We start from the raw sequence: 13,559 nt of genomic DNA on the forward strand, positions 1-13,559 counted from the left end.
TATATGGTAGAATCAGATACTGCTTTGTTTGGGAATGTGAATTTAAGACAGATCCTCTTCAGGTGACAGGTATTTGACTAATACCATAGGAAATGTTTGTACTGTCCTGTCTGGGAGGACAACTATCCTGAGTATGGGGAAGGAGTGGGGTGTGAGTCTCTACAGACCTGAGTTACTTTAGCCCATCATATCTCTGTAATAACAGTGGGATAAGTTCATCTTAGACTCTTCTGTTCTGAGAAAGATCTTGGAATAATTTTCAAATACTTTTTATTTTGTCAATCTTCTGTACAGATTCATAACTGACAATAAATTCACTTTTTTATCTGCACTAATCTACCTGGTTTGTCAACATGGTGTGTTCGTTTTCACTGAAACACAGTAAGAGTCTAGCACACAAAAACTGATTCATGTCACTGTGGGCTGAGATATCTTCACCATATATGGGTTTAACTTTCAGTTCACAGGACACAAAATTTGCATCTATATATCAACTTTCACAAACTCAGTTCATAAAAACTACAACAGAGCTAATGAAATGCTTTTACAAGTGTACTTACAATTGGAATGTACCATCAATGGCATCCAGTAAACATGGTGGCACAGCAAATTTCCAAAAGACAAAAGATTAGATAATCAGTTTTCTCACATGAATTGTGGGATCTGTATTGATCAAGACATCACAGATAACTTCCCTACTCTTCCATGATTTAGTCATTGGATCTTCTGAGAATATTTTTCCCTCTGTGTACTGACAGCCTGAAGGTTTGATTTGAATTAGAGTGGTAACTAGTTGGAGCTGCAGGTATCAGCATTGTCTTTGTGCCTGGGTTCCTGAACCTGTGAAAGGGGGTAAAGTAAAAAACAAGAGAACTGCGGATGTTGTAAATCAGAAACAAAAACAGAAGTCGCTTGAAAAGCTCAGCAGGTCTGGCAGCATCTGTGAAGAGAAATCAGAGTTAATGCTTTGGGTCCAGTGACCCTTCCTCAAGTGGTAAAGTCCCTAGTGTCAGCTGGGATTGCCTTCAAGGATGAGCCATTCTGCTTTCATTCACTCAAATAAGTTGTATTGCTGAGACACAGTTCTAACAGTGTGACAGTAATAAAGCTCGAGGAATGACCCACACATCCCAGGAAAACTCAGTAGTTTCAGAGGTTGTTTTTAAATCCCCGTATGCCCTCATCCTTCCCTACCCCTGGAATCTCTTCCACACCTCAGTACTGCACTGGAATTTCAGCCTGATTATCTGTGCTCAAATCTGACTCAGAGAACAAGGTTATGGGTTCCACTCCAAGTCCAGTTGAATTATTCCATGAACATTGGTTAACTTCATTTACAGGACTCAAAGCTCCCTGTCCAAACCCACCCACAATTTATTGAAACTCAAACATGTTGTGAAATGAATGAGGAAATTATCCAGTTAACGTTTACACTCCAATCACAGACCAGTGTCACCCTTAAATAAAATTGCTTCCATTTGTCACATACGTTAGTGGGATGTTGAAGAACAGTTTACACTTAAGTTAAAAACAGGCTTACACATAGGTGAATCATAGTGTTCCTCCCAGAGAGAGAATGGTGAAAATCATTCAAATGTATTGCAAGCTGAACAAGCACTCAAACATGCTCATTCTGGGACAGCCCATGGTAGCAGCCAAGAAAGGTTAAGTGGACTGGGACATCCCGGCAGAGGTCAGTAGTCCAGGATATCATGTGAGAGGAACCGACCTAGTGAAAGTTGAACCTCAGAAATTTGTATATGCAGAGGTGACTGACCGTGGATAGGGTAGGGCTGTTAGATATCCACTTACCGGATACTGACTCACGCAATGAGCTCCACTTCACTTCCTGAGTTTGCAGGTCTTGGAGACGTTCTGTTGTTGTGAACACAAGGATACATTTACGGAATACATGGATAAAAAGACTTGTAGAGCTGGATTGTTTGGACACTTGCTGGAATATTTGCTTCAGTGCTGATGCTTGACAGCAAATGTGTGAGAGTTTGACCTCTGCTTCCAACACCTGGGGAGCCAGCAAAAGAGAAGTAACAGAAAGGATCAGAAGGCTGGAGCACCTCTGTCTGTTTCCCCTGGTTGTAATTCAGAAACTTCAGAAATTCAACACAATACTGTTACTACCACCGAGAAGGTGAGCTGTGACAACTTTCACGGATATGGAGAGCTTTAATAGAGGTTTAATAGACCCCCCCACTAACATACGGCTATCAGCAATTTGACTTTTTCAGTAAGAAGCTCAGTGGCCTGTGAGGAGTCATTAACCTTTGTCCTTTGTTCTACAGGACGTTGCTGAAGATGATGATCTTTCTATTTGTTTTTCATATAAAATGTTATCTCTGCAGGACTCACTGTGTGTTTGAGATTAGAAGGAATTGAAGGTACTTCTGGATTATCATTTTATATGTTAACTAACTTTTATATGTTAACTAAATTGCCCGTAGTGTTAGGTGAAGGGGTAACTGTAGGGGCATGGGTCTGGGTGGGTTGCGCTTCAGCGGGTCGGTGTGGACTTGTTGGGCCGAAGGGCCTGTTTCCACACTGTAAGTAATCTAATCTAATAACTTTGCCGTCTGAATTTAGGTATTATAACAAAAAGATAATTTTGAGTTTGTTGAAATATGAAAATCTTTGTTGTGGATAACAAAGAAAAACAATTTGGCGACTGAATATAAACACTGATACTGCTGGTGAAACTGGAGTAATGGGATTTATCAGTGCATTCCACTCATTGTAGTCATAATACAGTGAAACTCCTATTTCCATCTCTTATTTGTGGCTTCTCCCCACTCAGTTCTTCCAGGGTCCCCTCCCTCCTGTGCATGTACTGATTCTACCACTGGACATCATCACTGCTTTGGATGCTGTGTCTTACTCTTCTTGATCTGCTGTCAAACACATACTAGGATACACATCCCACACTCATGTTGTCAGTTTGAAAGCCTGTGAGGATGAAGAATGCCATACCCCACTAGAAATCTCTGTCAAACATTTACCTGGGGAACTGAGACAGCAGCTGCAATAAGTGAGATTTTACTCACGTGGGACAATGAAGTATTTAAATTTCCAACCGATCTACTGTTCAAAGTCACCTCCATTTCACTGGTTAGCTTCCCAAGCTTCAAAAAAAGTCAGGAGAGTCCTCTCCCCATCCCACAGACCCCTCCATCTGCCTCCAACACTCTCCCTTCTCCTGAACCCCTCCCTCTGGCCCTTTACCTGTGATCAAACTGTTCATTGAGAACTGTAAATTTGACATGTTGGTTTAATTTCTCTGCCTACCCACTCCCCTCCCCTCCAACTTGCCCATATGAACCTATCTCCCTCTGACTGCACTTCGTGCTCTCAGATCCAACCTTGATTTTGTAATTAAGCCTGCTGACAAGGGTGTTCCTGTTGCTGTCTGGTGTACTGACCTCTACAATGTAGAGGCTGAGTGTCAGCTGTTGGACATCTCAGCCTAACTCCTCCAGGACCATGACCCCATCACTGAACACCAGGCTATTGTGTCCACATTTCATTTCATTTCATTTTGTGATCACCCTCTATTGCTTTTAAGCTCATAATTCCCCAGCCTCGCACAGCCTGCTCCTGCCTTATTCTCAAAATCCACAAACAGGTCTGTACTCTCTGGCCAACATCTCTGCCTCTGACTTGCTGCAATGCTCCAGCAAAGTTCAGCGCAAGCTGGAAGAACAGCATCTCATTTTCCGTTTGGGACCTTGCAGGTGTGGGAGATTAGAAATGTTGTTTTTGCAGATGGGTGAGGGGGTGTAGTGTGGGGGGGAGGGGAAGGGGAACATTATACAAACGGGCGCGGAATTCTTGTAGCATGTAGCATACTTAAGGCTAAGACTTTAATGAATATAGAGGGTCTTTTAAAGAAAATAGTTTTAAGCTAGGAAATAACTTTAAAGTGTTGTAGTTGACCACAAAAAGAAGCAGCAGCAGGAGCATTTCACAATAAAGCTTATAGTATGATAAGAGAAACTGGATAGAAGAACAAGCTGTAACAAACAAGGAATAAAGAATGCAGACATACAAGGACAGCAGGATGGCCAGATAAGAAAATAACTAGAGAGAAAAAAACAAGTGAGGTAATTGGCTTATGATAGGATGGGAAAAGGGAGGCATGATTCCGCAACTTGTAAATGAATAAGATTGCTTACATGTTCTGTTTTCGCACGCATTTCTGCTTGATTGCAGAGGCATCCAGTTCTTGCAAGACTGTAATAAATTGTTCTTGTTTCCAAAGCTTTGTCTCAGGCTGATTGATTTGTGAGTGAGTTCTGTTTCTCACACAGGCTTTAGGACTCAATATAGAGTTCAATAGGTTTAGGGCCTGGACACCTTCTCCCATGACTTAACCTCAACCCCAAACACCAAGCCTTATCATCACATTGGCTGCCACCTTAACCATCCCATTGTTAGCTACTAATGGTCCCAAAGAGCAGTCATTGATTCTCCCAGGCTGACCTTGACCCATTCCTTTATTCCATAAGCCCTTCTTTCCTGAAGAAGGGCTTATGTCCGAAACGTCGATTCTCCTGTTCCTTGGATGCTGCCTGACCTGCTGCGCTTTTCCAGCAACACATTTTCAGCTCTGATCTCCAGCATCTGCAGCCCTCACTTTCTCCCATTCCTTTTATGTGTCCAATTGCAGTTCTCTTTCTCTGGACTTCATCCCCATTTTTTGGTTAATCTTCCTTCCCCACCATCCCATCTTCAGCATATTAGCTACAATCAGTTTTGAAGAAGAATCACTGGACTCGAAACATTAATTCTGCTTTCTCTCCATAGATACTGCTGGATCTATTGAGTTTTCCCAGCAAATCATGTTTTTGTTTTAAGTCATGTTTCTCCAGAAATATTTGGATTGACTGTGAGAGACGTCAATCAGAGAGCCCACCCACTCTGCCCATTGTCTCCTCTTCCTCTTCCAGAGCTGGTTCACTTCCTATAGGGACTGAAAACCAAGTGAGGAGATGATGAGTGAAGGAGCAGCTTTTATACAAATTGTATCCCATAATATCCACAAAAATCTTCAGGCAGTCTGACTATCCTGTGGGTAATCATGAGTGGAAATGTCCCTTATGCTGTGTGAGAAGATCCAGCTGAGAGAGCTGTTTACTCGGTGCTTTGTGCTGGACTGTTTGACTGGAGTGTGTGTTGGATATTGAATGTATTTATTGGAAACATTTCCTTCAGATTTCCAGCCTTAGTTTTGTTGATGGCTCATTTCTGAATATGAGAAGGTAAGGTAATTATCTGGAAGGTGCAGAGTATCTGAGGATTTTTACTGATTTCCTATCGTTGAGTTGTGTGTGTATGTGTGTGGATTAGTGGTGCTGGAAGAGCACAGCAGTTTAGGTAGCATCCGAGGAACAGTAAAATCGACGTTTCGGGCAAAAGCCCTTCATCAGAAATACAGGCAGAGAGCCTGAAGGGTGGAGAGATAAATGAGAGGAGGGTGGGGGTGGGGAGAAAGTAGCATAGAGTGCAATAGGTGAGTGAAGGAGGGGATGAAGGTGATAGGTTGGGGGGGAGGGTGGAGTGGATAGGTGGAAAAGAAGATAGGCAGGTAGGACAAGTCAAGGGAACAGTGCTGAGCTGGAAGTTTGGAACTGGGGTGAGGTGGGGGAAGGGGAAATGAGGAAACTGTTGAAGTCCACATTGATGCCCTGGGGTTGAAGTGTTCTGTTAGCGTGGATGAAATGATATCAGTCCGAGCCCAGAGTGCGGTTCAACAATCGGTAACATTTATTACTATAGTAACGCCGGTGGAGACCAACCGAGGTCCGAATCTCGGCTGCTCTGCTGTTCCCGCGCGCAGCTTCATACTATATACTTTTAGTTGTCAGGATGTGTGGGATTTGAGGATGAATGGGATGATAGTTCCCCATCATCACTGGAGTAGGTGCAAATAGGCTGTTTCCTGCCGTCCCAGGAGAGTTGCAGGGCACACACAATAGGGTGCTAATTGGTTTATGTAAAACAGGTCCGGGTATTATCTGCTTGTCTCTCTCTGTGAGGGCAGGGGCTAGCACCCCCTTTTGTTCCCTTGGGGTGTTGGTGTGTATTGGTCTGTCCGTTCCTGTTTGGTGGATGCCTGTCCTTTGTGTCAGGATGGCTCCGTATCGATGGGTATGGGTGTGTTTCAGTCAGTCTCTTGATGTGATTAGGAGATGGGTTTCTATATTTAATTAATTCCGGAGTTTTGGTCCACGAGTCATGGGTAATGTTGGTCTAGTGTGCATTCTATCTGTCCTCTGTCTCCTATCTCCCAGTCACGTGGGCGGACCGGCAGCTGCTGGGTTTTTGTGGGTTTAAAGCTGCGACTGCTGTTTAAAACACAAAAATGAATTGTCATCGTTTCCTGATGTAGGCATAGTCCCGTGGCAAATGCGGGGCGGCTGTGATGCCCGCTTGCAGTTCCAAGGCGGAAGATGAGGCGTTCTTCTTCCAGGTGTCTGGTGGTGAGGGAGTAGCGGTGAAGGAGGCCCAGGACCTCCATGTCCTCGGCAGAGTTGAAATGTTGGGCCACAGGGCGGTGTGGTTAACTGGTGTGGGTGTTCCAGAGACCCATCCAAGGCCCTAAAGGAGCCTTCCACATCCATCAAAGTTTTACCTGCACATCCACCAATATCATTTATTGTATCCATTGCTCCCGATGCGGTCTCCTCTACGTTGGGGAGACTGGATGCCTCCTAGCAGAGCGCTTTAGGGAACATCTCCGGGACACCTGTGTATGTGTGTGTGTGTTGGCAGCTAGTTATTATCCTTTGGACTGTGAATGGCCAGTTCTTTGTACAGGGACTTGAATGATTCCTATCTCTCACATCTCGCCCTATCTCTGTAACCTCCTCAGGGAAGGAAATCAACTCTTGCAAGTGGGACTGGATGCACATGGAGATCAGAAGGTTGTAACACATTCTCTTCCTAAAGGACATTATTTTGGTCTTTAGGAGAAGCTGAAAGTGTTCCATGTTTTTGTTCTAATTCTATTCCACAAATTCCAAGATGTATTAATTCATCTTCTCAACGTGGAGTGGTGATGAAGAGCAGAAATGTGTTTAAGAGGAAACTAAATAAGCATGACAGAGAAAGGAACTGAACAATCTGATAATATGATGACAAGAAGAGGGGTGAGAGGACACCAGAGTGAAGTATAAACACAAGCAAGAGCAAATGGAATCGCTGCGATTAGTCAAAGGAACAAAGAATAATAGAGCACAGGAATAAGCCCTTTGTCCTCCAAGCCTCAGCCAACGCATCTTGCCATTCCATACAGTGGCTCAGTGGTTAGCACTGCTGCCTTACATCACCAGGGATCCGGGTTTGATTCCAGCCTCGGCTGACTGTCTGTGTGAAGTTTGCACATTATCCCCGTATCTGCGTGGGTTTCCTCTAGGTGCTCCAGTTTCCTCCCACAGTCAAAGATGTGCAGGTTAGGTGGATTGGCCATGCTAAACTGCCCCATAGTGTTCAGGGGTGTGTAGGTTTGGTGCATTAGTCAGGAGTAAATGTAGAGTAATAGGGTAGGAGAATGGGTCTGGGTGGGTTACTCTTTGGAGGGTCACTATGGATTTGTTGGGCCAAATGGCTTGTTTCCATACTGTCGAGATTGTATTGTATGTATACTAAAACTGTCTTCACTTACAGGATCTGTACCCCTGTATTCCCTTCATATTCATGTATTTGTCCAGGTGTTTCTTGAATGCTCCTTCCACCACCTCCTCTGGCAGCGTGTTCCAGGCACTCATGACTCTTTGTGTGAAAAACTTGCCTCACACATCTCTTTTAAACTGCCACCCCCCTTCCCCGCAACTTAAACATGTGTCCTCTCATAACTGACACCTCTACCCTGGGAAAAAGCTGTATACTTTCCACTCTATCCATGCCATTCACAATGTTATAAACTTTTTTAAGATTGCTCCCTCAACCTCCTGCATTCCAGTGAAAACAAACCCAGTCTATCCAACCTTTCTTCACAGCTAAAATCCCCCATACCAGGCAACATCCTAGTAAACCTTTTCTGTACCCTCTCCAAAGCATCCACATTCTTCGGATAGTGTGGTGACCAGAACAGTACGCAATATTCCAAATGTGGCCGAACTAAAATTCTGTGAAGCTGCAGCAAAACTTGCATATCCTTGTACTCAATGCCCCTTAAAAATAAAGGCAAGCATGCCATAAGCCTGCGCTGCCACCTTCAGTGATTTGCACACCCAGTTTCCTCTGCATTATCAATGCTCCTAAGGGTTCTGCCATTCATTATACCTGACCCTCCAAAAAGCATCACCTCACATTTGCCCAGATCAAATTCCACCTGCCATTTTTCTGCCCATGCTTTCAATTGATCTATATTCTGCTGTATCTTCCTCACTATCCGCAATTCCACCAATTTTTGTACTATCTGCAAACTTACTAATTAGACTAACCACGTTTTCCTCCAAATCATTTATGTCGACCACAAACAACAGAAGTCCCAGCATTGATCCTTGTAGAACACCACTGGTCACAATTGTCCATTCCACTGGTCACCGTCTGTCTCCTATAACTAAGCCAGTTCTGTATTCGCCTTGCCAGCTCACCCTAATACCATGTGACGTCACTTTTTATATGCCATGAAGGACCTTGTCAAAGGCTTTACTGAAGTCCATATAGACAACATCAACTGCTTTTCCATCATCAATCATCTTTGTCACCTCTTCAAAAAACTCAAATTAAGTTAGTGTTGCATGACCTCCCCCACACAAAACTATTCTGTCTCTTGCTAATAAGTCCATATGCTTCTGAATGCATAAATCTTGTCTCTGAGAATCTGTTCCAATAATTTCCCTACCACTAAGGTGAGGCTCGCAGGCCTGTAATTTCCTGGATTATCCCTGCTACGCTTCTTAAATAATGGGACAACATTGGCTATTCTCCAGTCCTCTGGGACCTCCTCTTTGGCTAAAGAGGATACAAAGATGTCTGTCAATGTTTCAGCAATTTGTTCTCTTGCCTCTCTCAATATTCTGGGATAGATCCCATTAGGACTCGGTGACTTATCGACCTGAATACTTTTTAAGATGCACAATGCCTCCTTATTTTTAAAAGCTATTTGGCTTAGAAGTTCAACACCTCCTTCCCTGAGAACATCCTCTACCAATTTCTTCTCTTTGGTGAATACTGACAAAGTATTTATTTAGGACCTCACCTACCTCTTCTGACTCCACACATAGATTCCCTCCTCTGTATTTGAGTGGACCAACCCTGTCCTGGCTACCCTTTTAGATTTTATATACGTATAAAAATCCTTGGTATTTTCCTTAATGACTTTTCATGACCCCTTTTAGCTCTTCTAATTCCTTGTTTAAGTCTTGGTTTAAGTACTTTCCCCATTGAGGTCGAAAGCACAGAAAAAGGCTCTTCCGCCCATTGAGTCGGTGCCAATGAAAAACAACCACCTAACTTTCTAATCCTGTTTTCCAGTGGATTAAATTTGGCCTATAGCCTTGGAATTATAAGTGCACACCTGAATACTTAGAGTCATAGAGCTGTATAGCACGGAAACAGAACTTTTGGTCCAACTCGTCCATGCCAACCAGATATCCTGAATTAATCTATTTCCATTTGACAGCATTTGGCCCATATCTCTCTAAACCCTTCCTATTTATATATCCATCCAAATGCCTTCAAATATTGTAATTGTACCAGCCTTCACCACTTCCTCTGGTGACTCTCTGAATGAAAACATTGCCCTTCAGATCCCTTTTGTATCTTCCCCTCTCACCTTAAATATTTGTTCTCTAGTTTCGGTCTCCCATACCTAGAGAAAAGACATCGGCTGTTCACCCTATCCATTCCCCTCATGATTTTATAAACATCTAAAAGGTAACCCCTCAGCCTCCAAAGCTTCAGGGAAAATAGCCCCAACTCTCCCTGAAACTCAAATTTTCTAGTTCGAGCAACATCCTTGTAAATCTTTTCTGCACCCTCTCAAGTTTGATAACATCCTCCATTTAAAAGAAAGACCAGAATTGAACTCAGTATTCCAAAAGTGGCCCAACCAATGTCCTGTACAGCCGGAACATGACCTTCAAACTCAAAGCACTGACCACTGAATGCAAGCATACCAAATGCCTTTTTCACTGTCCTACCTACCTGCGACTCCACTTTCAAGGAACTATGACCCTACACTGCAAAGTCTGTTTGTTCAGCAACACTCCTCAGGACCTTACAATTAAGTGTATAAGTCCTTCCCAGATGTGCCATTCCAAACTGCATCGCCTGACATTTATCTAAATTAAATTTTCTCTGCCACTCATCGGCCCACCAGCTCATCTGATAAAGGTTCCATTGTACTCTGAGGTAACCTTCTTAGCTGTCCACAACACCACCAATTTTGGCATCATCTGCAAACTTACTAATCACAACTCCTATGTTCAGATCCAAATCATTTATATGAGTCACAAACTGCAGCAGAGCCAGCACTGATCCTTGTGACACACCACTGATCACAGGCCTCCAGTTTGAAAAGCAACCCTCCACCACCACCCTCTGTCTTCTACCTTCGAGCCAGTTCTGTATCCAAATGGCTAGTTCTCCCTGTATTCCATCTGATCTAACCTTGCTAACCAGTCTACCATGAGGAAACTTGTCGAATGCCTTACTCAAGTCCTCATAGATCACATTCACCCCGCTGCCTTCATCAATTCTCTTTGTTACTCCTTCAAAAAACTCAATCAAGTCAGTGAGACACGATTTCCCATGCACAAAACAGTGGTGACTATCCATAATTAGTTCTTGCCTATTCAAAGACATGTAAATCCTGTCCCTCAGGATTCCCTCCAACAACTTGCCCACCACTGATGTCAGGCTCACTGGTCTATAGTTCCCTGGCTTTTCCTTACCACCTTTCTCAAATAGTAGCACCATATTAGCCATCCTCCAGTTTTCCAGTCCCTTACCTGCAGCTATTGATGGTACAAATATCTCAGCAAGGGGCCCAGCAATCACTTCCCTAGCTTCCCACAAAGGTCTAGGGTACACCTGAGCAGGTCCCGGCGATTTATCCACCTTTATGCGTTTTAAGACATCCAGCATCTCCTCTGTAATATGGACATTTTTCAAGATGTTATAATTTATTTACCCAAGTTCTCTAGCTTCCTTATACTCCATAGTAAATACTGATGCAAAATACTGGTTTTGTATTTCCCCCATCTCTTGTAGTTCTACACACAGGTGGCCTTGCTGATCTTTAAGGGCCCCTATTCTCTCCCTGGTTACTCTTTTTGTCCTTAATGTATTTGTAGAATGCCTTTGGATTCTCCTTAACTCTATTTATAAAAGCTATCTCATGTCCCTTTTTAGCCCTCCTGATTTCCCTCTTAAGTATACTGCTGCTGCCTATGTACTCTTCTAGAGATTCACTCGATCCCTACTGTCTATACCTGACATATGTCTTTTTTTTTCTTGACCAAACCTCAATTCCTCTCATCATCCAGTATTCCCTACAACTGCCAACCTTGCCCTTCACCCAAACAGGAACATACTGTCTCTGGACTCTTGTTATCTCATGTTTGAAGTTTCCTACTTTCCAACCATCCCTTTACTTACGAATATCCAACCCTATCAACTTTTGAAAGTTCTTGCCTAATATCGTGAAAATTATGGTCGCTGGCCCCAAAGTGCTCCCCCACTGACACCTCCGTCACCTGCACTGCCTTATTTCCCAAGAGTAGGTCAAGTTTTGCATATTCTCTAGTAGGTACATGCACTTTCTGAATCAGAAAAATGTCTTGTACACACTTAACAAATTCCTCTCGTTTGGAAAGTTAAAATCCCCTACCATAACCACCCTATTATTCTTAGAGACAGCTGAGATCTCCTTACAAGTTTGTTTCTTAATCTCCCTCTGACTATTGGGGGGTCTATAATACATTCCCAATAAGGTGATCATCCCTTTCTTATTTCTCAGTTCCACCCAAATAACTTCCCTGGATGTATTTCTGGGAATATCCTCCCTGGGCACAGCTGTAATGCTATCCCTTGTCAAAAATGCCACTCCCCCTCCTCTCTTGCCTACATTTCTATCCTTCCTGTAGCATTTATATCCTGGAACATTAAGCTGCCAGTCCTGCCCATCCCTGAGCCATGTTTCTGTGATTGCTATGATATCCCAGTCCCATGTTCCTAACCATGCCCGGAGTTCGACTGCCTTCCCTGTTAGGCCCCTTGCATTGAAATAAATGCAACTTAATTTATTAGTCCTACCTTGTCGCTGCCTGCCCTGACTGTTTGACTCGCTTCTGTTCTCAACTGTACCCGTCTCAGATTGATCTCTTTCCTCATTATCTCCCTGGGTGTTTCCCCCCCACCTTATGAGGACCCCCTTTTTAAATTTCTGCCTAACTCTCTGTAATCTCCCTTCAGAATCTCAACCTTTTCCCGTCCTATGTCATTGGTTCCAATGTGGACAATGACCTCTTGCTGGCCCCTCTCCTGTGTGAGAACATTCTGCACCCTCTCTGAGACATCCTTGAGCCTGGCACCAGGGATCAACACACCATTCTGCTTTTCCTCTGCTGGCCACAGAAACATCTGTCTGTACCTCGGACTAGAGAGTCCCCCCACACAATTGATCTCTTGGAACCCAACGCACCTCTTGTTGCATTAGAGCCAGTCTCAATATCAGAAACTTGACTCTTCGTGCTATGTTCCCCTGAGAACCCATCACCCCCTACGTTTTCCAAAACACCATTCCTGTTTGAAATGGGATTATCCACAAAAGACTCCTGCACTAGCTGCCTATCTCTCTTATCTTTCCTGGAGTTAACCCATCTATGTGACTGTATCTGAGACTTTTGCCCCTTCCTATAACTGCCATCCATCACATACTGTTGCTGTTGCAAATTCCACATTGCTTCTAACTGTCTCTCCAACCAATACATTCGATTTGATGAGATTCACAGCCAACAGCATTTATAGCAGATATAATCTGCAGTAACCCTTAAACTCTCTTTAAACTCCCACATCTGACAAGAAGTACATATCCCTCTATTAAAGACCATTTTTGCTCCTTCACAATCTACAGACCCAGAAAATAACACCGTTTTATTTCTCTACAAACACTGCCCAAGTTAAATTAATAGTTGTGGCTTATATTTTAAGTTTAATCAAGAGACATATCTCCAAAAACATATAATCAAGAAAGAACCCACTCTACTCACTACTACAGATTCTCTGTAGGTCACACTTAAAATTGATAACTGAGATCTGCTAATGTGCTTCTCGATTTCCCACTGGCTATTGGGAGATTTATAGTACAATGTCAATAAGGTGATCATCCCTCTCTTAATTCACAGTTCCATCAAATAGCTTTCTTGGACGTACTCCCCAGAACATCCTCCCTAAGTACAGTTGTAATGTTATGTCTAATCATAAACACCATTTCCCCCCATCTCTTTTACTACCCCTTCTATCCTTCCTATAGCATCTATACCCTGGAACATTAAACTGCCAGTCCTATCCATCCCTGAGCCACGTCACTGTAATAG

General features: G+C 43.3%; 1 long non-coding RNA gene across 2 annotated transcripts in view; it reads right to left on the reverse strand.

Annotated features, from left to right (window-relative positions):
* Positions 1-207: 207 nt before the first annotated feature.
* The window catches only part of LOC122541653, a 29,045-nt gene continuing 15,693 nt past the window's right edge, over positions 208-13,559 (reverse strand). Inside the window, exons 3-4 of one of the 2 annotated variants that reach the window (XR_006309634.1) lie at positions 1,813-2,023; positions 208-840 (exon numbers count right to left, since the gene is read on the reverse strand). This is a non-coding gene — a long non-coding RNA (uncharacterized LOC122541653). Of the gene's footprint in view, positions 941-1,812; positions 2,024-13,559 lie in introns of both variants that reach the window. The other variant, XR_006309635.1, reaches the window with a different exon arrangement.

This window comes from Chiloscyllium plagiosum, chromosome 37 (genome assembly GCF_004010195.1).
Source record: "Chiloscyllium plagiosum isolate BGI_BamShark_2017 chromosome 37, ASM401019v2, whole genome shotgun sequence".
NCBI classification, from domain to species: Eukaryota; Metazoa; Chordata; class Chondrichthyes; order Orectolobiformes; family Hemiscylliidae; genus Chiloscyllium; species Chiloscyllium plagiosum.